At 38.5% G+C, this 27,525-nt stretch overlaps 2 long non-coding RNA genes across 3 annotated transcripts in view; both read left to right on the top strand.

Annotated features, from left to right (window-relative positions):
• The window catches only part of LOC111092229, a 78,435-nt gene extending 63,557 nt beyond the window's left edge, over positions 1–14,878 (top strand). The window contains exons 3-4 of the long non-coding RNA XR_005377410.1: positions 12,976–13,078; positions 14,779–14,878. This is a non-coding gene — a long non-coding RNA (uncharacterized LOC111092229). The remainder of the gene's footprint in view (positions 1–12,975; positions 13,079–14,778) is intronic.
• Positions 14,879–17,612: 2,734 nt separating this feature from the next.
• The window catches only part of LOC111092033, a 184,667-nt gene continuing 174,754 nt past the window's right edge, over positions 17,613–27,525 (top strand). For both annotated transcript variants that reach the window (XR_005378003.1, XR_005378002.1), the window contains exons 1-4: positions 17,613–18,042; positions 23,716–23,958; positions 25,876–25,970; positions 26,809–26,885. This is a non-coding gene — a long non-coding RNA (uncharacterized LOC111092033). The remainder of the gene's footprint in view (positions 18,043–23,715; positions 23,959–25,875; positions 25,971–26,808; positions 26,886–27,525) is intronic.

Consider the following 27,525-nt stretch of genomic DNA (forward strand, 5'->3'; position numbering starts at 1 on the left):
ACCCATTTGCCCAAGGACTCAGTACCATTTTAATATGATTTCCTACTAAATGATGCATGCCACCCAACATCTGGAGACTTGGATTCAAATCCGAGCTGGAATTACAAAAAAAAAAAAAAAAAAAAGTGGATTTAATAGTCTCTGTCTAGGTCCTATCAGCAAATTCATCATAGGGTTGACACTGCCGCCAAGGGAAAGCAGAGGTGCTCCCAGGAGAGGCAGAGGGGAGGAGAGTTAAAAGCAGAAAGTTGCTTGTGCGCAAGGAGATGAATGCAGAGATGTTTCTTGCCGCCCTTTGTCCTCGCTAAAGAAGTGAAACATCCTCATTTTCCATCAACAAGAACTGATGAGTAAACCACAGCGGATTCGTGTAGTGGATTATGCTTCAGCAGGTCTGAGTGAGTTCTGCATGTGCAACAAGGATAAATCACAACAACGTAACATTTAGAAAAAAAAGCTTACCATTTATTTATGTATTTAGTTTTTCCATTTATCTATATTTTTAAAGTACAGGAAACCATATTATATGTTCCTAAGGATATGGATATATATATATGGATATCATATATATATATGAGAGAGAGAGATAAAGTGTATGAAGGTGTGTGTGTGTATGTATGTATATATATCAAAGTCTAAAAATATGCATAGTAATTATCTCAGGGGAAAGAAGGAGGAAAAAAATAAAAAATAAGACAAGACAAATCTATCACTTAATTTCTGTATTTTTTCATTTATTTTCTTTAAAAGAGAAAGATAAAAAACTGTAAAGAAAATATAAAAATATATTAACTACTATTAAATCTTGGTTCTGTGTATACGGTTACAAAACTATTTTCTGAATCATCACCATTTTTATAATGAAGACTTTTTGAAAAACCCAGCAGTTTGCAAGGGAATTTTGTGAATGTTGGAAGACTAACACACATTATCATTACAGAACTTCTGGAAAGTAGACAGTTTACCCCCAAACTTTCTAATAATTGTAGTCATAACATGAAAGAATGTTCTGTAAGCTATTGAATTTTACATCAGCCATAAAAATAATTTCTGGCCCAGCAGGAATTAGAAATTAGGAGTAATCATAAAGAAAAGCAGCTGGCAGCTCTCAAATATCTCATCGCTCCTGTGCTTCACTACAAGGCCAATGTGGGGGTGGAAGTCTGTACACCTCCAAGTGCTGGTGGATCCCTCTCTTCCCTCACCTCCGTTTCACCATCCTGCCTGGTAAATGAATTTCCAAATCTGGTCGTTCCTCAAAATTAGTTTAGCAGGCTGCCGTAAGAAAGAACCACAGACTAGGGGAACTTACACAACAGAACTTGGTTTTCTCACAGGTATGAAGGCTGGGTGTCTGAAATGAAGGTGTGAGAAGGTTTGGCTTTTCCTGGCATGTAGATGGCTATCTTCCCCCTGGGTCCCCAGTGGTCTCTCTTCTCTGTGTGGGTCTGTGTCCTACTCTTTCTTGTGAGGACACCAGTCATATTGGATTACAGTCCACCCTAATGATCTTATTTTTACTTAATTACCTCTTCAAAGATTGTGTCTTCAAATATATCCTATGGTACTAAAGGTTAGGACTTCACTATATGGCTTTGGCGGCAGGTAGGGGGACACAATTCAGCCTACAACATCTAGGTTTCTAGATTTTTTTTTTCCTTCTGTTTTTATCCTACCATTCCATCTTACACTCGTTGTTCTCTGCTTCTTATTTTTCTCTCTCTCTTTTCCATCCAGTTCATGTTTTGCTGTTCAGTTTATTTCCCCCAAAACACTGCTCTGATTTCCCAGTGGCCCAGGGCTTGGGGTCAGTACTATCTGCATTTTAGATGTGTGACCGGGGAGATTTAATTATGCCTTTCTAGGACTTTCCGCCTGTAATTGGAATAACACATTCTATGTAATAGGTTAGTGCTTCATGGATGGTTTACACAACGATTTTTCAGGTAGAGTGTCTAAGTTAAATGTTTTTTAAAACTGCTATTTATGACCAGAGACCCTTGTTTTCCCTTTATGGTGTTAATTTAGAATTTCCCTTACAAATTAAACAAGAGTCATTTAAAACGATTCTGACTGACAAATCACTGAACTCTACCTCTGAAACAAATAAGACACTATATGTTAATTAATTGGATGTAAATAAAATTAAATGAAATTAAATAAAATGACTCTGACTTTCTGTGAGGGTAAAGTATGTAGGCCAACTTGACTGGAGCACAGGGTGCCCAGATATTGGGTTGGACATTATCCTGAGTGTGCCCACGAGTGTGTTTCAGGGTAACAGTAACATTCGAATCAATAGGCTGAGTAGAGCAGATGGCCCTGCACAACGTGGATGGGCCTTGCCAATCTGTTAAATGTCTAAATAGAACAAAAAAAGGAGAATAAGAGAATTATCTCTCTTTGCCTGTCTTTAAGCTGAGACATCAATCTTTTGTAGCCTTTGGACTCAGGTTCAGACTGGAATCTATGGCATCAGTGTTCCTGGTTCTCAGACCTCGAACTTGGACTAGAACTGGACCATTGGGTCTCCAGCTTGCTGATTATAGATCTTGGGGCTTCTCAGCCTCCCTAATTGTGTAAGCCAATTCCAATATATTCCAATATATATTTTATATATTTTTTCCTTATGATGGACAGATAGATCTCCTACTGGTTCTCTTTCTCTGGAGAATGCAAACAGAGGCAAAGACCAGAAGAAATCAACCCTGCAAAACCTTGACTTTGTACTTCTAGTCTACAGAATGGGAAAGGGTGAATTTTTGTAGTCCTGAAGTTACTCAGTTTGTAGTAATTTATCATGGAAGTACTAGGAAATCATCTATACATAGAGATTTTATTTTTATTTTATTTTATTTTATGTATATTTTTTTATTGGAGTTCGATTTGCCAACATATAGTATAAAACCCAGTGCTCATCCCATCAAGGGTCCCCCTCAGTGCCTGTCACCCAGTAACCCCATACCCCTGCCCACCTCCCCTTCCACTTCCCTTGTTCCTTTCCCAGAGTTAGGAGCCTCTCATGTTTTGTCACCCTCTCTGATTTTTCCCAATCATTTTCTCTCCTTTCCTCTATAATTCCTTTCACTGCTTTTTTATATCCCCCGTGTGAGTAAAACCATATGATGTTTGTCCTTCTCCGATTGACTTACTTCACTCAGCATAATACCCTCCAGTTCCATCCACGTTGAAGCAAATGGTGGATATTTGTCCTTTCTGATGGCTGAGTAATATTCCATTGTATACATAGACCACATCTTCTTTATCCATTCCTCTTTCGATGGACACCGAGGCTCCTTTCACAGTTTGGCTATTGTGGACATTGCTGCTAGAAACATCTGGGTGCAGGTGTCTCCGCTTTTCACTGCATCTGTATCTTTGGGGTAAATCCCCAACAGTGCAATTGCTGAGTAATAGGGTAGCTCTATTTTTAACTCTTTGAGGAACCTCCACAGTGTTTTCCAGAGTGGCTGTACCAGTTCACATTCCCACCAACAGTGCAAGAGGGCTTCCGTTTCTCCACATCCTTTCCAACATTTGTTGTTCCCTATCTTGTTAATTTTCACCAATCTCACTGGTGTAAAGTGGTATCTCATTCTGGTTTTGATTTTTATTTCCCTGATGGCAAGTGATGCAGAGCATTTTCTCATGTGTCTGTTGGCTATGTGGAGGCCTTCTTTGGAGAAATGTCTGTTCGTGTCTTCTGCCCACTTCATGATTGGATTGTTTGTTTCTTGAGTGTTGAGTTTGATAAGTTCTTTATAGATCTTGGATACTAGCCCTTTATCTGATACGTCATTTGCAAATATCTTCTCCCATTCTGTAGGTTGTCTTTTAGTTTTGTTGACTGTTTCTTTTGCTGTGCAGAAGCTTTTTATCTTGATTAAGTCCCAATTGTTTATTTTTGCTTTTGTTTCCCTTGCCTTCATAGATGTATCTTGCAAGAAGTTGCTATGGCCAAGTTCAAAAAGGTTGTTGCCTATGTTCTCCTCTAGGATTCTGATGAATTCTTGTCTCATATTTAGTTTTTATCCATTTTGAGTTTATCTTTCTGTCTGGTGTAAGATAATGGTCTAGTTTCATTCTTCTGCATGTAGTTGTCCAATTTTCCCAGCACAATTTATTGAAGAGACTGTCCTTTTCCCAGTGGATAGTCTTTCCTGCTTTGTCGAATATTAGTTGACCATAGAGTTGAGGGCCCATTTCTGGGTTCTCTATTCTGTTCCATTGATCTATGTGTCTGTTTTTGTGCCAGTACCACACTGTCTTGATGATCACAGTTTTGTAGTACAACTTGAAATCTGGCATTGTGATGCCCCCGGCTCTGGTTTTCTTTTTCAATATTCCTCTGGCTATTTGGGGTCTTTTCTGATTCCACACAAATTTTAAGATGATTTGTTCCAACTCTCCAAAGGAAGTCCATAGTATTTTGATAGGGATTGCATTGAACGTGTGAATTGCCCTGGGTAGCATAGACATTTTCACAATATTAATTCTTCCAATCCATGAGCATGGAATATTTTTCCATCTCTTTGTGTCTTCCTCAATTTCTTTCAGAAGTGTTCTGTAGTTTTTAAGGTATAGATCCTTTACCTCTTTGGTTAGGTTTATTCCTAGATATCTTATGCTTTCGGGTGCAATTGTAAATGGGATTGACTCCCTATTTTCTCTTTCTTCAGTTTCATTGTTAATGTATAGAAATGCCACTGATTTCTGGGCATTGATTTTTGTATCCTGCCACACTGCTGAATTGCTGTATGAATTCTAGCAATCTGGGAGTGGAGTCTTTTGGGTTTTCTGTGTACAGTATCATGTCATCTGCGAAGAGGAAGAGTTTAACTTCTTCTTTGAAAATTTGAATGCCTTTTATTTCGTTATCTGATGGCTGAGGCCAAGACTTCTAGTACTATGTTGAATAGCAATGGTGAGAGTGGACATCCCTGTTGTGTTCCTGATCTTAGGGAAAGGCTCTCAGTTTTTCCCCACTGAGAATGATATTTGCTGTGGGCTTTTCATAGATGGCTTTTAAGATGCTGAGGAATGTTCACTCTATCCCTATACTCTGAAGAGTTTTGATCAGGAATGGATGCTGTATTTTGTCAAATGCTTTCTCTGCATCTATTGAAAGGATCATATGGTTCCTGTTTTTTCTCTTGTTGATGTGATCTATCACGTTGAGTGTTTTACGAGTGTTGAACCAACCTTGCATCCCGGGGACAAATCCCACTTGGTCATGGTGAATCATCTTCTTAATGTACTGTTGGATCCTGACTAGTATTTTGCTGAGAATTTTTGCATTAGTATTCATCAGGGATATTGGTCTATAATTCTCCTTTTTGGTGGGTGGGGTCTTTGGTTTTGGAAGTAAGGTGATGCTGGCCTCATAGAACGAGTTTGGAAGTACTCCATCCCTTTCTATCCTTCAGAACAGCTTTACTAGAATAGATATTATTTTTTCTTTAAACATTTGATAGAATTCTGCTGGGAAGCCATCTGGCCCTGGAGTTTTGTGTCTTGGGAAGTTTTTGACGACTGCTTCAGTTTCCTCCCAGGTTATTGGCCTGTTCAGGTTTTCTATTACTTCCTGTTCCAGTTTTGGTAATTTGTGGTTTTCCAGAAATGCATCCCTTTCTTCTCAATTGCCTATTTTATTGGCATATAGCTGCTCATAATATGTTTTTAAAATCATTGTATTTCCTTGATACTGATAGGTGCAAGGTTAGCTTGTGTATTTGAGTTTTTTTTCCAATTTTTTGAGGGATGCTTGTATTGCAATGTATTTCCCTCTTAGGACTGGTTCTGCTGTATCCCAAAGATTTTGAACAGTTGTATCTTCATGTTCATTAGTTTCCATGTATCTTTTTAATTCTTCTCTAATTTTCTGGTTGACCCATTCATCTTTTAGTAGGATGCTCTTTAACCTCCACGTGTTTGAGTTTCTTCTAAATTTCTTCCTGTGATTGAGTTCCACTTTCAAAGCATTGTGGTCTCAAAATATGCAGGGGACAATCCCAATCTCTAGGTATCGGTTGAGACCTGATTTGTGACCCAGTATGTGGTCTATTCTGGAGAAAGTTCCATGTGCACTTGAGAAGAATGTGTATTCAGTTGCATTCAGAGGGAAAGTTCTATATATATCTGTGAAACCCTTCTGGTCCAATGTATAATTTAAAGCCCTTGTTTCTTTGGTGATGTGCTTAGAAGATCTGTCATTTGCAGAAAGTGCCATCTGAAGTCTCCTACTATTAGTGTATTATTATCTAAGTATGTCTTTACTTTGGTTATTAATTGATATACTTAATAGCTCCCACATTAGGGGCATAAATATTCATGATTGTTAGGTCTTCTTGTTGGATAGATCCTTTAAGTATGATATAATGTCCCTCTTCATTTCTTACTACAGTCTTTGGGATAAACTTTAATTTATCTTATATGAGGATTGCTACCCCAGCTTTCTTTTGAGGACCATTTGAATGGTAAATGGTTCTCCAACCTTTCATTTTCCAGCTGGAGGTGTCCTTAGGTCTAAAATGAGTCTCTTGTAGACGGCAAATAAATGGGTCTTGCTTTTTTATCCAGTCTGAAACCCTGTGTCTTTTGATGACGTCATTTAGCCCATTCATGTTCAGAGTAACTACTGAAATATATGCATTTAGTGTCATTGTAGTACCTATTCAGTCCTTGTTTTTGTGGATTATTTCTTTGGGCTTCCTCTTTCTTTTACAGGGACCCCTTTAATATTTCTTGCAGAGCTGGTTTGGTGGTCACATATTCTTTCAGTTTCTGCCTATCTTGGAAGCTCTTTATCTCTCCTTCTATTCTGAATGAGAGCCTTGTCGGATAGAGTATTCTTGGCTGCATGTTCTTCTCATTTAGGATCCTGAATATATCCTGCCAGCCCTTTCTGGCCTGCCAGGTCTCTGTGGAGAGGTCTGCTGTTAATCTAATATTTCTCCCCATATAAGTTAAGAATCTCTTATCTCTTGCTGCCTTAAGGATTTTCTCTTTATCTTTGGAATTTGCAAGTTTCACTATTAAATGTCGAGGTGTTGAACGGTTTTTATTGATTTGGGGGGGTGACCTTTCTATCTCTTGGATCTGAATGCCTGTTTCCCTCCCCAAATTAGGGAAATTCTCAGCTATGATTTGTCCAAATATGCTTTCTGATCCTCTGTCCCTCTCAGCGTTTTCTGGAATCCCAATTATACGTAGGTTCTTCCTTTTGAGGCTATCATTTATTTCCCTTAACCTTTCCTCATTATCTTTTAATTGTTTTTTTTCTTTTTTCCTCAGCTTCCTTCTTTGCCATCAGCCTTTCTCCTATATCACTCACTCTTCCACCTCATTAACTGTCGTCATTAAGACCTCCAGTTTGGATTGCATCTCATTTAATTGATTTTTAATTTTGACCTGATTAGATCTAAATTCTGCAGTCATGAAGTCTCTTGAATCCTTTATGCTTTTTTCCAGAGCCACCAGTAACCAGTAGCTTTATAACTGTGCTTCTGAATTGGCTTTCTGACATCGAATAGTAATCCATATTCTGTAACTCTGTGGCAGAGAGTACTGTTTCTGATTCTTTCCTTTGTGGTGAGTTCTTCCTTCTAGTCATTTTGCTCAGTGCAGAGTGGCTGTATGAACAGGTTGAGTCAAGAATATCAACCATGACCTAAGTAAATTTCACCCTAAATGATTCTTTTTCTTTTATTTCTTCCAATCTAAACACCTGATGCCCTCCTGAGTCTAGAAAGTGAAACTGTCTATACATAGAGATTTTTAAAACAAGATATTATATTGTGTAGGGTGGACTGTTTTGTAGCTTATTTCTTTTAGTTAAGGCATTTAAATCCTCTTTCAATGTCACCTAATCTTCTTCTGTAATACAATTTTAAGTTTCATAATACTTCCTTTGATGGGTGTACATTATTTTATTGTTTGGTCTCTGATTATGGTTTTGGACTTTTAGGTTTTCCTCCAGCTTTTGATTATTAAATATACTGTCATGGTATATGTTCTCATAGCCAGATATTTGAGCCCAATATTCATGAAGTTTTCTTTAGGATAAAGCCTTAGATATTAGATATTAGATTCCAATAAGAACCTTTGGGGACTGGTCTAATTATTTCCTGCTACATCCATAATAGTGCTGGGTACATACTAGGAGCATTGTGCATTTGCTTAGACTTGCTGAATAAAGCAAAATTGAAAGGGCGTGTCCATTTTTACATCTTTGGGAATATGTTGCCAAAATGTATATCAGACAATTTTTAAGTGTCAGGTACAAGAGAGCTCATGCAATCTAATTCCAGAGATTGGATTTGTTTTATCCTAACGTCCTCTCACATTTAGTAATTACTTTATGAATCCAGAAGTCATTTGACATGCAAGCTTCCTGATGTAGTTATTTGAGACTAGCCATGATGTCACAGGTTTTTTTTTTTTTTTTTTTTTTTGTATCTTCTCCTCTGGTACAGATCATATCTCATACCATTCAATTAGCTCACAGATTAGAAAAGATTCAACAACTTGGCACTTGTTTTGATTTGAGTCATATTTATATTTTAAAGGAATTATTGTGGATCATGATTCAATGAATATTTCTGTATGTTATCAGAAATATTAGTAAGAAAGGCAAGAGGCAAGAAGCTGTGTAGTAATAAGGATGAATTCATCATCAACTATTGAAAACCATTTTCAGTAATTTTCATTTCCTCCCTCCCCAATAGCAGATGGCTTAATTCCTTCAACCAGCTGTTGAGGAAAGAAATATATTTGAATGATAAGGAGCATAAAATTAAGTTCACCCTTGTAACACATACAGCAAGAAAATCTTAGCAGTGCTTACATTTTGTTTTTGCTACATTATCAGATAAAAGAAAATAAAATCTAATCAGTAAAGCCCACATGTGGAAAAAAATTTTCATGTAATTTCTTAGTGGTTGTTCTAGGAATTGCTATATATATATATATATATATATAATCTTAGCAATCTACTTAAAATCAATTTTTACCACTTCACATGGAATGTAGAAATTTTGACACCTGTATAGATAGGTTCCTGGACCTCTTCATTTTAGGTTTTGGGTGCCTGATGTGTAGGATTTACAGACATTAAAAACCGCATCAGACAATGTCATAATTTTCTTCTCTTCATTCAGACATACTTTAAAGAGCATTAGAGGAAAAAAGTAGTTATATTTATCTAAATATTTATCATTTCTTCCTCTTTCTGTAAAAATGTACTTTTAATAGATATTAAGAAGTTGGAAGGAATTAAATAGGTAACCTTCAAATGATACCGAGCAAGCATTAAGAGCTGTTATCACTGGATTTTTAGTTGCAAGCAACAGAGATTATCACTTATTTGTTTCAACAGAAAGGCATTTAGTAGGAGACACTGGATAGCTCACAGAGTCCCTGGGAGGGTCAGAGAAACAGGGCTGGAGACTATGCAGTCAGAAACAGTGCTCCCCAAACCAGTTTTTTGGAGACATACTTGTCATAGCTGCTTGAGCAGGGGTTTAAAGCCACTATTTGCTGCCCCCTGGAGGATGGGTGTTACTACTGCTCTTTAGCTCACTTGTCTTCCTTGTGTAACTCTTTCCTAATACTACTATCTTAATTCAAAATCTGGACTAGATGTGCTTGAATGGCAGAGCTTAGAGCAGGTGTTCTAGTACGTCTTAGCTGCAACAGAATCTGAGAAAGTGAGTATTTGGCATTTTCAGTTTCTATAATGGAAAGAAAGTTCTGGCTCATAAGGTAGGGAACATTTCCTGAACCAAGGAACCGAAGCTAAAAAAAATATGACAAATTTCATTAGATTCAAGCTTTGAGTCACATATCCTACTACTTAACAATGTTTGTGGTCTTCGTTGGATGAGTGTCTTTTCTACAAGTTTTATTAAACATCACTATTCTATCAGAGGGTAATTTTTACAGTGGATCTGCTATGAGTAATTGAGATAAGAATTGCCAGACGTTTATTACAGAACCTTGCACAGAATAAGTAATTATATATTATTATTACATATCATCCAGTAGTGTCATAATTGTTATTGAATGAGAAGCCATATCAGCAGGAAATGAATTTGGTTTTGAACGCTTTGAGCTTGAAGTATCAGAAAATATAGCAAAATCTCCAAGAAGATGGTGGCTGTACAGGTCAGTGTCCCCAGAAAGTTCAAGACTAGAGATAGTAAATGAATTTTTCGCTTCGTGGAAGTAGATAAACAAAGGAGAAGCTTCTGTGAAATTCAGCCATTTCCCTTTTGTCTAAAAGGACCAAATGAGCACTCAGAGAACCCCTTTATTTCCTGATTAAGATTTAGATTCAATATAAAAGGGGGATGAAGATAATACATATTTTATGCCCTGGCCTCTCTGATAGTGATTAATATTTTTTCATGCTCTGGGGATAAAGCAGAAGCCTTTGTTTTATAGGCATTTGCATGAAGAAATAAAGCACCCAAAGCTGTAATAGATGGACTATGTATGTTTATGGTTAGTCTCTACTAAGTGTTCTTTGAGACTACTACAATTTTTTGATATGTGTATATATATATGTATATATAGCAATATATTGATATAAATATTAATATAAACAAATATACATTATGCATGCTATAAATATACATACCTTTGATTTATGGAAAGTTATATGTGGACTTTCATTTGGAGAAGACTGTAAAATTTTCTTTTCAAACCTATTTATGTATAAAACAGGATAATTTAAAAAGAAATCTTGGGGCACCTGGGTGGCTCAGTCAGTTGAGCATCTGGCTGGTTTTGGCCCAGGTCATGATCTCAGGGTTGTGAGATTGAGCCCCGCACTCAGCATGGAGTCTGCTTGGGATTCTCTCTCCCTCTCCTTCTGCCCCTTCTGTTCATGCTCTCTCTCTATCTCTCTCTCTCAACTAAACAAATAAAATATTTTTTAAAATATCAAGTAAGCAACATTATAGATAGAGGTTAGGTATGTCACAATGCTACAGATACAGTTTAGAAATATGGCAAGAGTTAAAAAGGAGATATACTATAATTTAGTAATGTATGAATACGGCAAAAAGCTGCAAAGATAGTGTTCATATACTGACAGTAAAGAAAACTGAATTATATGGTAATGTCCAAGCTCCTTTATTTTTATTAGCCTTTGGCTGTACCCTAACTTCATTGTGGCAAAGCCACTCTCCACCTTTATCCTCAGTAATGGAACCCTATCTTTTCCTTCCACCAGTTGACCACACCCATTAGGGGAAGCTAAGCTAAGCTTGACTCTTCCAAACCAAGTGTGATGTGATGGTCTCACTCCTTTTGCTGGATGACTAGGTTTAAGCAGCAGGGTGTAACCCATTCCACCCAATGGACACAAGGTTAGTCTACTTGTATGGTTCTTATCCATTTAGAGAAGTTCTCCTATTTTCCCCTGGATATAGAGATGAAAGGTAGGAATGCCTGCAACTGTGGCAGCTATCTTGAGACCTAGAAGTTTAAGGCCAGATGACTAGTATCTTGAGGGTGGTCATGCAGAAAGACAGTAAGAAACAGAGTCTTTGAAGACAGTTTTGGAACTTCAAGTTAACCATTCATGGAACTGCTCCACTTTCAGACTTTTTGTTCAGTGAAATAATAAATTCCTTATGTATGCCCCATGTTTGATTAGGTTTTCCTTGTACTTTTAGCTGCATGCCTCCCCAGTGATTCATTCATCTCCTGTCTCTTCTTGCCTCATGGTTTACACTCCAGAAGCTCATCTGCATGTCATTCCTCTTGCTCTTTGGTATGCTTCTGGCTTCTGAGCCTTTCTCCATGTGGCTTCCTTTGACTGGAATGCTATCCTCCTTGCTCCCATTGCATATGGCAAGGGTCTTTAAAAACTCAACTCAAGGAGTACCTGGGTGGCTCAGTGGGTTAAATGTCTGCCTTCAGCTCAGGTCATGATTCAGGGGTCCTGGGATGGAGCCCCACATAGGGCTCCCTGCTCAGCTGGGGGTCTGCTTCTCTCTCTCCCTCTTCCCCTTCCCCCACTCATATTCTCTCTCTCTCTCTTTTTCTCTTAAATAAATAAATAAATAAATAAATAAATAAATAAATAAATATTTTTAAAGAAACTCAACTCAGAAGTTACTGGAAGAGTCTTTGATAATCCAGGTTATGTTACTCAGTTCTCACCATGGTCTTGCCATACTGGCTCTGATTTTCTGTTCATGTGCCTATTTTCTCACTAGGCTCTGCTCCTCGAGGATAGGAAGGATGGTCTATTTAAGTTGGTGTCCCAAGACACCCATTACAGCTGTGAGCAGAGCAGATTATTGGAAATATTTAGCCAAAATATTTCTTCTATGGGGCAGCAGTGTGTAGTCACCAAGAGCTTGACATTTAGAGCGTGTGTTCTAATCCTTTTTCTATTATTTACACGATATTGAGCAAGACGCCACAGGCCTGAGATCCCTCATCTGGAAAATGGATGCAAAAATAACTATTTACCTCTTGTCTATTCAAATTATGTAATGATGTACATAAATTGCCTGGTTCATGATAAATTCTGTCATCATTCATAGTTCATTAGCTTTCTCCCATGTGTTTAGGGATGTGTGTCTGGAGAGATGATAAACAATTGCATACTTAAAAAAATCTTCGATTTACCTCTGTATCTAGCTTTTGACAAAAGAATTAGGATCCCACAGCACCCTGACACTGTATTGTAGAACTTCAATTGTAGCTTAGTACATGCCTGCTGTACTCGAGAAATATACCTCATCTGGTGTGTAGGCCACAAATGCGTATTTGTGCGTTTAAAATAAAGAACAAATGTTTGTGATGGTGGATGCATAATTTAACCTTTTCATCATTTGATGTGAAGTCTAAATTAATCTAAGAGCACAATATCAACATGAGGTAAAATGTTTGACCTTTAATGATGCTTCAGTATCTTGACATTCTTTATTCATCTCAAAACCTTTTGCTAATTTTAAGTGGCTCCCTCTAATATACGTTCAAGAGGACTTATTGAAGCATACTTTGAAAGGGCAAGAAGAAAGAAAGAAAGAAAAGAAAAAATTGATCCAAATCTTCATCAGTAAGTAAAATGTTTGAATAAATTGTAAGATATCTTCACGTGGAATATCATGCAAGTATTTACAAGAGTGATGTGGAGAGGGAGACAAACCATAAGAGACTCAATCATGGGAAACAAACTGAGGGTTGCTGGAGGGGAGGGGCTAAGGGATGGAATAAGCACTGGGTGTTATATAAGATTCACCTCTACCTCTGAAACCAATAATATATTACATGTTAATTAATTGAACTTAAATTTTTTTAGAAAAATTAAAGAATGCTGTAGAGCTCTGTAGATTCACCTGAAGTTGTGTCCATGACATTTTAAATGACAAATACAAGCTACAGAGTAGTATGTATAGGATATACAAATATATTTTCTCCTGTCTGTATGAGCTACGAATGTATGGAAGAAGAGACAAACCGTGGAGTAACATCGTTTAACTCAAAGACAAAGGAGACAAAGATGCTCAGTGTTTTCTCCTATGTCTATATTACTTGACTTGTTGCGATGAGCACATATTTTTTAACATTTTTGAGACATAATTGACCATAAAACCCAAGTATTAATGACATTAATGACTATGACATTAATGACTATGCTATGATCACCATAATCCAGTTCAAAGACATCTTACCATCCCAGTAAAAAGCCTGTGCCTGATTACAATGCATTCCTACTCCTAACCTCAGCCCCAAAGCAACCACTAATCTATTTTCTGTCTTTTGCAAATTTGACTTTTCTGGACATTTCTTATAAGTAGACCCTCCCACTTATGTGGTCTTCTATTCTGACTTCTATCACTTAGTGGAATGTTTTTTCAGATTCATCCATGCTGTAGCATGTTTTGTTGCTTTATATTCTTTCTTTGGCCAAAGAGAATTCCATTGTATGGTTAGAATACATTTTGTTTATCCATCCACCAGTTAATGAATGTTTGGATACGCCTGCCAGATTCAATACAGAATGCCCAATTTAATTTATCCCAAATAATTTGAGATATACTCATGCTAAAAAAATTAAACATTATTTATCTGAAATTCAAGTGTAACAACGCATTTTATGTTTTTATTTACTAAATTTAGCCACTTTACATTTGGAGTTTCCACTTGTAGGCTATTAAAATAATTATTATAATGCTGCTGTGAACATTTCTTTGCAAGTGTTTGTGTGGATGCGCATGCATTCTGTAATTTTGAAAAACCTTTAAAAATTAAATAAAACCTCCTTTTCTGAATGGATGCCAATAGCACCCGAAATGTTAGTCTGTATGATAGCTTAAGATACTCTTAATGAATCTGTTGCAGAGAAAAAGCACATAAATATTGGCCTCTGCTTTAATTATATGCCAACATTTCCTACTATGGCAACTCTATGCTGCCTTGTGTTGTTTTATTACTTGCTGGATTGCCTATGGTTATTTAAGAGGATCATAAAACTTGGATACCAGACCTACTTGACATCTAAATAATCTAAGTCCAGCTCATTAAAAGCTGAGATCAATAGCTTGGTACATGCTTTAACACAGATTTCCTGTTTTTGGTTTAGGAACATTTTGGATTTCAGGAGACAATGAGATTTGCTATCTTGCTGTCTGTATTATTGAATAAAGCTGAATAGAGCCAGCATATTCCCACCTTATACCTTTGTCCTTCCTGTTTCCTGGGTCTGGGAGACTATTGTCCTAATGCTGGCATGACTCACTTTCCTATTTCATGCAGGTCTCTGTTCCAGGATCCCTCATCAGAGAAGCCTTCCGCAACCACGCTGATTAAAGCCCTTCCCCACTCAGGCCTACCCAGAACTTGGCCTATGCCCATCTTTCTTGGTAACTCAGATTGAGAGATTTAGCAAATAAAAATACAGTTAACTCTGCATGTTAGACAAAGCACACATAATTTTTTGGTAAATGCATGTTCCATGCAATTTACTTGTTGTTTATCTGATACTAAAATTTAACTGAGTGTGTTCAATTTTATCTGGCAACTCTATTCATAACAGCACAACAGGACATTATATAATACATTTATCTGCTTATTTATTTTATTGTTGGCCTCATCCTAAGAGCACATGACCATATTAGTTTCATAGGGCTGTCCTAACTAATTACCGCAAACTTGGTGGTTTGATACAACAGAAGTTTATCCTCTCACAGTTGTGAGGGCCAGAAGTCTGAGATAAAGATGTCTGCAGAGCTGTGCTCCATCCCAAGACTCGAGGGGAGAATCTTTTTTTGTCTCTTACAGCTTTGAGTGGCTCCTGGCATTCCCTGGTTTGTGGTCACATCACTCCAATACCTGCCTATATTGTCACATGGCCTCCTTCCCTGTATCTCTTTGTAATTTTTTTTTCTTTTCCTTCTTCAATGGCTACCTGTCATTGAACTTAGGACTCACCCAAATCCAGGATGTCTTATTTTGAGATCTTTAACTTAATGATATCTGCAAATATTCTTTTTCCAAATAGGGTCATGTCTGCAAGTTTGGGATTGACACATCATTGAAGGGGCCATTATTCCACCCACTATGGCAACTCACTGGAGTTTGACAAATATCTGTTGAATGGATGAGTGGGAAGATCAGTGGAGCTGGGCATTTTGGGGTTCAGTTCTATTTCCCAAACATCCATGCAGAACCTATTGTGTACTGAGGTTAAGAAGGAGCTGGGTATACATTTTTGCTTTATAGTTTCTGGGGGACATTCTGGTGGAGGTCTTCCAATGCTGAGAAATCAAGTTTTGAGCTGTACCACAGGCACCACAGCATATGGATGATGGTCGAGGTATATCAGCCTGCATGTGAGGAAGCTGCAGAAAGTTCTAGGAGCAGAGCCTGCAAAAGGCCCTCCAGCAGCAGCAGCCACACGGGAGTAAAGAGAAAGAGAGCCCATGGGCAGAGATAAATCCACGTGTTCACATGCCTTCTTTCAATGCCAAGAGCCCATAGCTTAAATATTCCCAGGCAGGGATCAATCCAACAGCCAAGAGCTCTAACACGGCAGCCAAGAGAGTCTGCTTGTCAGGAAGCTTTACCTCCTGGTTTGGAAAAATTATTTTGACACCTGCTCAGGCCTGAGGAGTCCATAATCAAATTTTCCTGCTTCCTCTTATGAACTGGAAACCAAATGGAATTTGCAGGAGCCTAATTGCCACAGAAAGGCTGTGCCTGAAATCACTCTTCAGTTATGGCCAATATGGCCATAGGGCTAAGGAGAAAACACAGTGCAGAGTGTTATTAGGTGGACGCTTGCTGAATTTCTGATGAACACTCCCAAACTAACAAGAGAATCATCCCTTCCAAATTAATCACCATGAAAGTATATATTCATGTTTCCAGGGCTGTCTTCCTGGGAATGCAACGTGGATGGTCACTTAGGCCTGTGGAATACTCCTCAATGCTTAGTTTAGTGCCCTGTTGCCACCTGCTTCAAAGTTTTAATCACCTTTTAACATGGGACTTTCTTTTCTTTTTTTTGGGGGGGGGACTTTATTTTCATTTTGCATGGGGGCTCACAAATTATACAGCCATGCTTGTTTTAACAACGTAAGGGTTGTTCAAAATTATTTTGCCATTTCTCTTATGGAATTGCTTCTAGGAGAGAGAATGAACTTTGTAGGACCAGTAGGATTGTTTATATAGGATGCAGAGGCAGAGCCAGTGGGATTTGACTTCAAACCCCAGCATTGCTTCTTACTAGCTGCCTCTCCTTCTGGTCTGAATTTTCTCATCTATGAAATGTGGCTAATATATCTACCTCATGCAGTTGCTGTGAAGATTAAAAATATCCACATAAATGTGTAAAGCCCCTGGTTCTCTGCCTGACATGATAGGTTTCCACTACATGGGTGTTGCTCTCAGATTCATAACCTGTCCAGAGAGGCCAACTAAACAAAACCTTTAGTGACATGGGCATCTGACCTTTATTCAGCAAGTGTTCATTGCTTGCCTGCTGTGCCCCAGTTGAATAATCAGATTAAATCCCTGACCTTATAGGGCTTTCCTTGCAGTATAGGGGAAGACAATAAACCAAGTATGCCAATAAGTACGTAACATAATTTCAAGTGGTAATGAGTGAGAGGGAGGAAAATAAAATAGCTTGCAGGGATAGAGTAGGCCTGAAGCAGAAAGAGGGGAGCTCCCCTAGATACAGGGCTTGGCAGAGATCTCCTTAAGCATGTGATTTGGAGCAGAGACCTCATGATGTGATAGAAAGACCCAGTGGATCATATGGAGGGAAGATTCTTGTAAGCACAGTGAACCAAAGTAGAGGTATCAATGTGGAAATAATGGTGGAAAAATTTGGGCATCTCTCACTCATAACTGTAGCCAGAATATCTGCAGCAAAATATGCTCATGGGTATAATTAGTTGATTTAATACATGTTGCTTGTGTGACAGTGAACGAGGCTGAGGGAAGAGCTACAGTCCTGTTCAAAGGAGAGGCAATATAATTGAGGAGATCAATGTATATGAATAATTCAAGTGAACAAATAAAGGAATGGTCTGGGGAAGGTGGAATAAAGTGTTTATTAATGTCAACAGTTCAAATATAAATGTTGTTTACACGGGGTGGAAGAGCCACTTTCAAGTTCTCTGGATGAGGTTGATGAGATCACTTCCTCCAGGGTTTGGGGTAAACAAATTGGATAAAGAAAACCCCTCTAAAAATGCTGTCCTCTGACACCATCTTCCATAATTTAGGAGTAGGTGGAAGGAGATCAAAGATTAATGTATTCCAAAAATGTAAATCCAAATGTGTAGAACCCAGAAGTCAACGGAAGTCACTGTGTTGCTTAAGATACAGATAAGATGGGCTTCTACCCGCCACGTCGTCATTCCGTGTGATAGAAGGAGTTTGTGCCTGCACCTGACTCTTTTTTCTACTAAAGTTCCCAGGAGGCCCTGTTTTTTTCAGTACCTGTACCAGTCAGCATTCTCCAGAGAAATAGAACCAATAGGATGGATTTCTACACCAGTCGATTTTTAAGTAAGATATTTCCCAAATCCTATTCTCTCTTTCTTTCTATGTGTAGTCATCTTCCTATAATTTGTCACTCATTATTTGTTACGGAACAGCTAGCATTGTTTGTGTGAAGTCCAGAAAGGCAAGAGGAAAGCTAGTCCTTAAGCCAGTGTTGGTGTTACAGGTTTTCATCAAGTAATATAATGAAATTTTACAATATGAGTGCATGACTAGATCTTTATATTCATACATTGCTTCATCTTGCATTTGTTTTCATAATTGGTGATCTTATGGCTTTCCATTTTTTATTTACTAGAAATTTTTGGATCACCCAGGTATTAAATTTTGTATTTTCTTCTTTTGGGTGAACAAGGCCAATAAACAAACAAAATGAAAATGCCATTGCTTATTGAACTACAGATATAAATCTCAACTCCTATGAGATTCTGGAATTAGAGATCTAGTTCAGAGATTATTTGCTCCAATAAACTTTTTCTGGAGCTGTTTTATGTAAATTTCTCTTCAGCACAGATCTGAAACATCTACTGCTCCAGGAAATAAACAGGATGGTTTTTTAAAAAATTAAAAATATGTGATTCCAATAGCTGATAAGATTAACAAATGAGTTTAGAGTGATCATGTTAGAAAAACAACCAGAATACTTTGCAAGAACCTTGCCATTTGTAGAATCTAGCATCATTTTCAAATGAATAAAACTATTATCCCTTAGCCATACAGTTTCTTATATTTTAAAGTAGTGATTGCCAAGCACTGTATCTGTTTACGTTTATAGCTATGTTTACTGCTGAAGAGGTCTAGATGTCTTGTCTAATCACTCCTCCTTTTGCTTATAATTTAACTTAAAGGAAGCTAAATTATAACAACTCAGATCCCCATCTCACTTCAGACATTTATCAGGATAGTAAGATATATGTGTAGTAAAAATTTCTTTGACAATTCTTGTTGTTGACTTCATTATTGCATTGTGTAGTGCACATGTCTGAATAATGTTTGTTTTAATTTGTGATAACAGGATTTAATTTTTGGATATAGTGAGATAGTTGATAGCTCTACACACCTGAAGTTAATGGGGAGAGAGATCATGTTTGTAAATGAGAAACCTCAGTATTATGAAGATGCAAATTACCCCGAGTGAATCTATAAATTGACATGTTAGTTGGAATCACATGGAACAGGGTTTTTCCCATTGAATATGTTATAAAACTCATTTGGAAGAATAAAAGAGGTCCAGAACAATTTGACAAAGAATGAGAAGGGAAGAATTTCCCTTACTTGGAATCAATCTTGTTGCAAGGTATAGTAATTAAATGGTTAAAACAAATAGCTTAATGGTCAAATTTTCCAAAATTGTTCTTGCAACTGATTTATGCTGTAGATGTTGGAAGGAATAGGCGGAGCTATATGAGGGTTTGAGGACATGAGTAGAGCAGAAAATAATTAGAGGCAGTGGACAGTTGAGGCATCCCTTAGCTCTCTCCTTGTCCAAGGCATTAGCTCCCAGATGTGTATGATGAAGTTAAACTTATCAATGCTGGAAGTGCTGCTGGTGCCAACTGGATGGGCCGTGTGTTGGGATGGGCAGGGAGAAGATGTCCATCTTCCTCTGTTAGTTAAGATTCTTGATTGTGAACAAATAGGATGTCCTTGGACAAATCCTTAGACTAGTACTCCCTTTATCACAACCAGAAGAATATGAATCTTCTGTGGGATCACAGATTTAGTTTTGCACCTACGAGGGAGCCCCCTCCCTAGCAGTTCTCCAGGAGCTCATGCACCCAGCTGGACTCTCCTTCTCCGAGATCAGCAGGTCTAACCTGTCTAGCCTTTGAATCTGGCCAAGAATTCTGATGATGTGCTGAGCAACATGCAATCCTGCTTGTTCCTGCACAGTTTTATTGGCTCTGAAGTTTTAAAACTCATAAAAGATGTTTTATCAGTAAAAGGAGCTGGCCTACAGGGAACAGATGATTATGTAATAAGGCATCATCTCCTGTGGTCTAATAACCATAACCAGTTTTAAATATTACACATCATAATATCAATAAAGCTTTGGTCATTTATTATCTACTTTTCAAATCTTCTTCTTTCAGTAAAAGATATTAGGAAAGGTCAGAGCTGCTGTCAGACCCCAGTGATAAAGAGCAAGATGGTGCTTTGGAAAATGGTAGTTCTCACAGCGTTCAGGACTATAAACTTTTTAAATTGAATTGTAAAAGTTTATCACTAATAAAGAAACTCTTTTAGGTGATTTTAATGTTATTTGGTCGTTTGGAATATTCCACAGATGGAAACAGATGGTAAGGTCATGAAGTGGGTGAGCATTCGGCATCATAAAATGCAAATGCATTTTCTCCATGTTAGAGATGCAGCAGTGTAGTCCTGATAACGTTATAGGTCATTATCTAGTTTCTACGAAGATCAGGTACTTTAACATAGCAAATAAATAGGGAAGGGACTGAGGCTTCTGCTGGCAGGAAAGAGGCTGAGAACAGCCAGCAAAGCTCCTTTTGGTAAAATAAATATATATTTCCTATTTTCTCCTTTAAATGACCTTGGCCAATTCCTTTCTTGTGATGAGCAAGAAACAGTCCACCCTGGATGACAATGGAAATTCATTATTAGCAAAGGGTAATTTTAATAAGAGGTTTGGTTTCTAGGAAGGCAAATATACTAGATCACAAATTCCTTGAGGGTGGACTCTTAGTCTTTGATTTCAGGGTCGTTCATTCATTCAGCAAATGATTAGCGAATATCTACTCCATGTAAGGCATTTCTCTAGACACTTAGAACAAAATCAATGAACAAAATAGGGGGGAAAAGTCCCTTTAGGGAATTCACATTTAAACAGGATAGGTCAAGCAAAAAAGCAATAGATAAAATAGGTAAGTAAATTAGTATGTTATTGTACGAAGTATGTTCAAAAGTGAAAAGTGCAATAGGGAAAAAGAGTAAAGCAGATTCAATGTGATCAAGATGGCTGGGGTGAGGCATGGGGTCCTCTAGGTAATAATTACTGTTATTTTATTTATTTATTTTTTTTTATTTTATTTATTTTATTTTTTATTTATTTATTTTATTTATTTATGATAGTCACAGAGAGAGAGAGAGAGAGAGGCAGAGACACAGGCAGAGGGAGAAGCAGGCTCCATGCACCGGGAGCCCGACGTGGGATTCGATCCTGGGTCTCCAGGATCGCGCCCTGGGCCAAAGGCAGGCGCCAAACCGCTGCGCCACCCAGGGATCCCTATTTATTTTTTTTTTAAAAGATTTTATTTGTTCATTGATGAGAGACACACAGAGAGAGGCAGAGACATAGGCTGAGGGAGAAGCAGGCTCCCCATGGGGAGCCTGATGTGGGATTCGATCCCAGGACCCCAGGATCATGCCCTGAGCCAAAGGCAGATGTTCAACCACTGAGCCACCCAGGCATCCCAATTCCAGTTATTTTAATATGCATGTTGCAGACCTTTATTTTACAGTGCCTACACATGCATATATATATTTTTAAAGATTTTATTTATTCATGAGAGACACACACACAGAGAGAGGGGCAGAGACACAGGCAGAGGGAGAAGCAGGCTCCACACAGGGAGCCGGACGTGGGACTTGATCCCAGGACTCCAGGACCACTCCCCGGGCCAAAGGCAGGCACTAAACCGCTGAGCCCTCCAGGGATCCCATGCATATATTTTGAATAATGATAGCTTCTGGTGAATACATAGCATTGTTGCTTCCTTTTAGTCAATCAACCCTATGTCATAAAAAATTTCCTTATCAAGGACTACTTTTCCAAAATGTAAATAATATGGTAATTAGGGAGGTCCTCTTGGAGAAGAGGCTACTTGAGGGCTACTCGAGTGACTCGAAGGGAATGAGCCATAGACATAGGGAAGGGCGTGTACCTGGCATGTCTGAGAAACAGCAGGGCGGCCAGGATGGCTGTAGAGGTGTGAGCAAGCAGGGGAGGAGGGAAAGAAAGCAGAGAGGAAAGGAGTAGGTGGTGCTGAATCATTTAGGGCACCGAATGCCATTGTCAGCGCTTTGGATTTTACTTTGAGTGAAATGGGTACCTTGTAGGGTTTTAAGTACAGAAGTGACATGGCATAATTTATGACTTAAACTCTCTTAAAAAGACATCTGCACCCCCATGTCATTGCAGCATTATTTACAATAGCTCAGACATAGCAAAAACCTAAGTGTTCACCAGTGGATGAATGGATAAAGAAAATGTGATATATATCTCGCATATTAGTTACCTACAGAAAAGAAGGAAATCCTGCCAACTGAGAACATATAGATGGATCTTGAAGACATTATACTAAGTGAAATAAGTCAGATTGAGAAAAACAAATACTGTATGATCTCATTTATATATGGAATCTAACAAACCAAACTCATAGAAGCAGAACAGATTGGTATTGCTAGAGCTCAGGAGCAGGGGGTAGGGAAATGGGTGAAGGTGTTCAAAAGTTCTAAGTTAAAAAGATAAATAGTTTCTGGAGATTTAATGTACAGCATGGTGACTATAGTTAACACAACCGTATTGTAAGTTTGAACGTTGTTAAGACAGTAGATCTTAAAAGTCCTCATCACAAGAAAAAAACTGTAGCTGTGTGAGGTGTTGGATGTGCAACTAGACTTATTGTGACCATTTCATGGTATATACATGTATCAAGTCATTATGTTGTACACCTAAAACAAACACAATGTTATGTGACAATTATATATCAGAAAACCCTCTGGACACTGACTGAAAATATACTGTTAGCAGGCAGGAGACAAGCAGGAAGACCAGCAAGGAAACTATGTTGGCAGTCCTGGAGAAATGAGGATACTTGGACCAAGTGGGGCTTTGGAGATGGTGGAAGGTGATCAGACTGGCTGTGTTTGACCCTAGAGCCAACAAGACTTCCTGCAGAGTCTATGAGCACTGTCACAGAAAGGAGGAGCCAGGGAGAGCTCCAGGGTTTTTGGCCTGACCAACTGAGGGATAAAGCTATGGTTTCCCTACAGGGGGAGGGCTGCAAGAGGAAATGGCATCGTTTCCATTTTGGACAAGTTGAGTTTGAGGTGTCTGTTAGTCATCCAAGCCGAGATGCCAAGTAGGTAGTTGGATATTTGGCAGAATCTTGAATTTGAGAGAGAGGGGTCTGGCCTGGGGATATGAATTTGGAAGTTATCAACACATCTGATATTTAAATCTAAATATCATCTGATATCTGATATTTAAGCTATGAGCCTGGATGAGATCCCTATAGGCGTGAGTGTAGATAGAGAAACAAGAGGTCTCAGAAGTGACTTTGTGACTAGCTCAGTGAAAGTGGAATGGATAAACAAGATGAATGAGTCATAACAGCATTTAGTGCCCACAAAATGGTAACTCAAATAAATAGCACTAGATACGGAGTTCATGAAAGCAACAATCTGGAGTTATTTACAAATGAAATGTGGCTTCTTTTAGGTCCAGGATGGAAGTGATGAAGAGGGTCACAGTGAGAGGAGAGAGTAATCACAACTGTACTATGTTTATTCACTCGCTCATGTGTTCATGCCTCCCAACAGATATATTTTAATTGCCGAATATGTGCCAGGCATTAATTGCTCATGTTGGGCACTTATAGTTTTTTGCCACCCAGCATCAATTTCTTCTTTCTGACCACTTTAATTTCCTTTCAGGTATTTCTGCTCCCAGCTGTGGGCCACCCTGCAGGGACAGTGAATCCACAAGCCAGTACCGCATAGGGTACTGCCAGGAGACCAGGCATGTGACCGAAGCTTGGCCAAGTAGACTCGCTACACCAGTGTTTTGGCCTTTCAGCAAGGAAAGAGGAAACGACTAGTGGCCCAACAGAATATAATTCAAGTCACCATCGCAAGCTACACATACAACTTTGAATTTTCTAATAGCTACCAAACAAGGTAAGAAGAAACAGGTTTAGCTAATTTTAATTATATATCTTATTTGACCTTACATATCCAAAATACCACCAACATGTTATTGTCATACAAATTATTCACAAAGTATTTTACATTATTTTCCTTGTGCTAAGTCTTTGGAATCGGATGTGTGTTGTACACTTACAGTGCATCTTTTTTTGGATCAGCCATATTTTGGCACCCAATTGCCGCAGGTGGGGTGTTACTGTGTTGGAGAAGGTGGGATGCAAGTTCATTCATTTTAGCAGCAGCACGCTGAGCTTCTGCAGGCTCTTAACAGCAGGGCTGGCTTCCTGACCCTTCAGAGCTTCCCCAGTCTTTGGGGGAGCCCTCTCCACTGTGTCCCCCCTCCTGACAAGAACAAATCAGAAAGTTTCCAGCAGCCTGGAATGCAGTTTCTTTTGCTTAGGCTGCTACTGTAATTTCTTGTTACTTGCACTCAAAGAAACCTCAGGGCTCTACCCCTTTTTCACTGGAAAACAAAGAAGGATGTGTGCTGGATCAAGACCTTTCACAAGGGTTGAGTCAAGAAGATTAAACCTTCAAAAAGGATGACATGAGTCTGCATGTGTTTAGACAGGACAAACCTCCAAAATAGAGCTTTCAGTAAAAAGACAAAGATGCATAGAATATGTATAGTATGATCCTGTTTGTATAATTTCTTCAGCAACCACACATGCGTATATATTTGTGGACATATACACGCATAATTATTACATGGAAAGGAACAAACTTGTAGAGCAGAGGGGACCTTTAGAAACCATGGATGGGCAATGGGCAACAGGTAGATTATGGGCTGAGTTTCCCCCCATTCATGTGTCAAAGTCCTAACCCCTAGTACCTCAGAATAAGACCATGTTTGGAAAGGGATCTTTGCAGAGGTAATTAAGTTAAAATGAGGTCACTCGAGTGGACTGTAATCCAGTATAACTGGTGTCCTCGTAAAAATTGGAGATTTGGATGTGCCGCATATGATAAGAAAGGTGATGTGAAGCCACAGGGAGAAGATGGCCATCTCCAAGCCAAAGAGCGAGGGCTGAAGCAGATTCTTCTCTCATGGCCCTTAGAAGAGCCCAACCCTGCCAGCACCTGAATCTCAGACTTCTGGTTTCCCCATAACTGTGAGAAAATAAACTTCTGTTATGGAAGCCACCTCATCTGGGATCCTTTGCTGTGGAAGCCCTAGAAAACTCATGCTGGGAAGTAGTTAGAAAGAGGGGGTGGACTTTTACTTATTTAAAAGGTTTCTGTTCTAATATTTTTACGAAGTGTACTTCTATGTAAACACCAAGATGTGGAAATATTACAAAAAGAAGAGTCAGGGCCCTCCCTTACCTTCCTACTTCCTTCTTTGTACACATTCCCTTCTTGGAGTTCCCCACACATGAAGCAAGCAAGCTCCTTGGACTTGCCATCTCCAAAGGGAGGAAGGTGGAACTTATGACTTAACTCCTCCTTGCTCAGTTAATGTACTTGCCCGCTTGTGTAACTGTGGGTACTCTATGATGCTCATTGGAATGATTATGGAGCCATCTTTGTTTTATTTCACTCTGGTCTTTCATCAAGTTCACTATTAGACTTTTATGAAGTTCCTCATCTAGAACTACACCAGTTACAGGTCTTTGCTTGTAGGCAACAGAATGTATGGCTTATAGTCTTAAGCAGAAAAATAATTCATTGAAAGGAAAGAAGGGACCTAACAGATTCCAAAGGAAAGTTCTAGGAATGGGTTTGGGAAAAACAAACAAACAAACAAACACAAAACAAGAAGGCAACAAAGTTCATGGGGAGAGGGGAGTCATAGCCAGAACTGATGGGCTCTTACTTTAGGATGCCACCAATGAAGTTAATCAGCTGATGCTTGTTCTTTTTTGTTTGTTTCTGAATCATTTGCTTTAGGATTCCATACTCAAAGGAAAAAGTGTCTAATAAGCTTATGTCGGCTCATAGGCCCATCCCTTAATCAAGAAAGGCAAGAGACTCTCTCCAGCAAGGTAAGTGCTCTCTGCAAGGCAGGCCCAGTTCTCTCATGGCCAGAGGAAGGGGATCCTAAGTAGCAAAAATAACACAACATTTCTCTTGGATTTTTGGATGATAATTGGTTTGTTTATTCCACAATGTAAAGTTATCTGACCAGGGGCCGTGTTCTGCAGGAAGATCTTTCCTATAGCATCATCTCCCAAAGCACAGAGTTGGATTTACAGTTTTCTTACATGACATCCAAGAGATGAGTGATTGATAGGTGTCTAGAGTTATAATGTGAAGTAAATTCCATTACATTCTGCCTAGATAGCTTTCTTTATACTTGTCATAGGGGTCCTTTTCTACGTTTTGCTTCTTACTAAAAAGTTGGTCTCCCATTTCAAGGCAGTAATCACTGTGTTGGCCAGACCTTCTTTCATTTTTCAGGTAGTTGAAAAGTCTATCCAATACCCTCACCAGTGGGGGGAAAAATGTAGACTATTGAAATCACTTCCTTTCATCCATGTATTTACAGACCCCGGGAAAATTTGAGTTCATCTCTTTATGATGCAAATCTTAGCAACACATTTCTTAAAGTTTAGAATCAAATTATTCAAAGGCACATCTAATTATGGCCCAAACGCTTGATTTCATTAACTTCAGTAGCATATTACATGGATTTGGGCTGTAGTTATGAGATCATGATTTTATTTTTACCTTATTAATTAAAATATGGATGTTTAGGTCTATTTTAGTCATATTCCCCACAAGTGACTTTGGTTGAGATTTTGTAATGCAGTGGAAACAACATGAGCTCCTGGGGTTGGGCAGACCTGTGTATCCTCGGTGTGAAACCAGTTCTCATTCCAGATGTGAAATACATACCAAATGCAAACTGCAGTGTGCAAACCTTCTGGCAGAGATCACGTGGGCAGCATCCAACAAATGTGAGTGCTTTTCATTTATGCTCCTTTTAAAAAATATTTTAATTTCTTTTTTAATTGAAGTATAATTAATATACAGTGCTATATTAGTTTCAGGTGTACAGCATAGTGATTTGACAATTTTATGCTTTACTCCATGCTCACCATGATAAGTGTAGTCACCATCTGTCCCCATACAGTGTTATTACAATATTATAGACTGTTTCCCTCTGCTGCATTTTCATCTCCATGACTTAATTAATTGAGTGGCAATGGTAGGCAGAAGAGAAAGGGGCAAGGCAGTTGCAGGCTGAGACCTGAAGTTCAAATCTGAAATCTGCTTTATTCCAGCCACGTGAATGCAGGTAAGTTGCTTAAATTCTCAGAGCCTTAGTTTCTTCATCTATAAAATAGGGCTGAAATATCTATTCCTTACTGTGATCTTGAGGATCAGATGAGACACTTGAGGTGTCTATTTCCTGTACATAGTGAGTTCTCAATAAATTGTAACCATTAGGACTTGGCAACTAACATTTTATGTGGTTGACTCATTTGTGCTCCCTAAAACAAATACTCTATAATGCATTTAAAGCAGCTTAATGATTACTGGCTTGTTTAATCTGCAGGTCTGTTTGGTTTGTATGAATATAAGAGTTGGACCAGA

The sequence above is a fragment of the Canis lupus genome, chromosome 24 (genome assembly GCF_011100685.1).
Source record: "Canis lupus familiaris isolate Mischka breed German Shepherd chromosome 24, alternate assembly UU_Cfam_GSD_1.0, whole genome shotgun sequence".
In the NCBI taxonomy this organism is placed as follows: domain Eukaryota; kingdom Metazoa; phylum Chordata; class Mammalia; order Carnivora; family Canidae; genus Canis; species Canis lupus.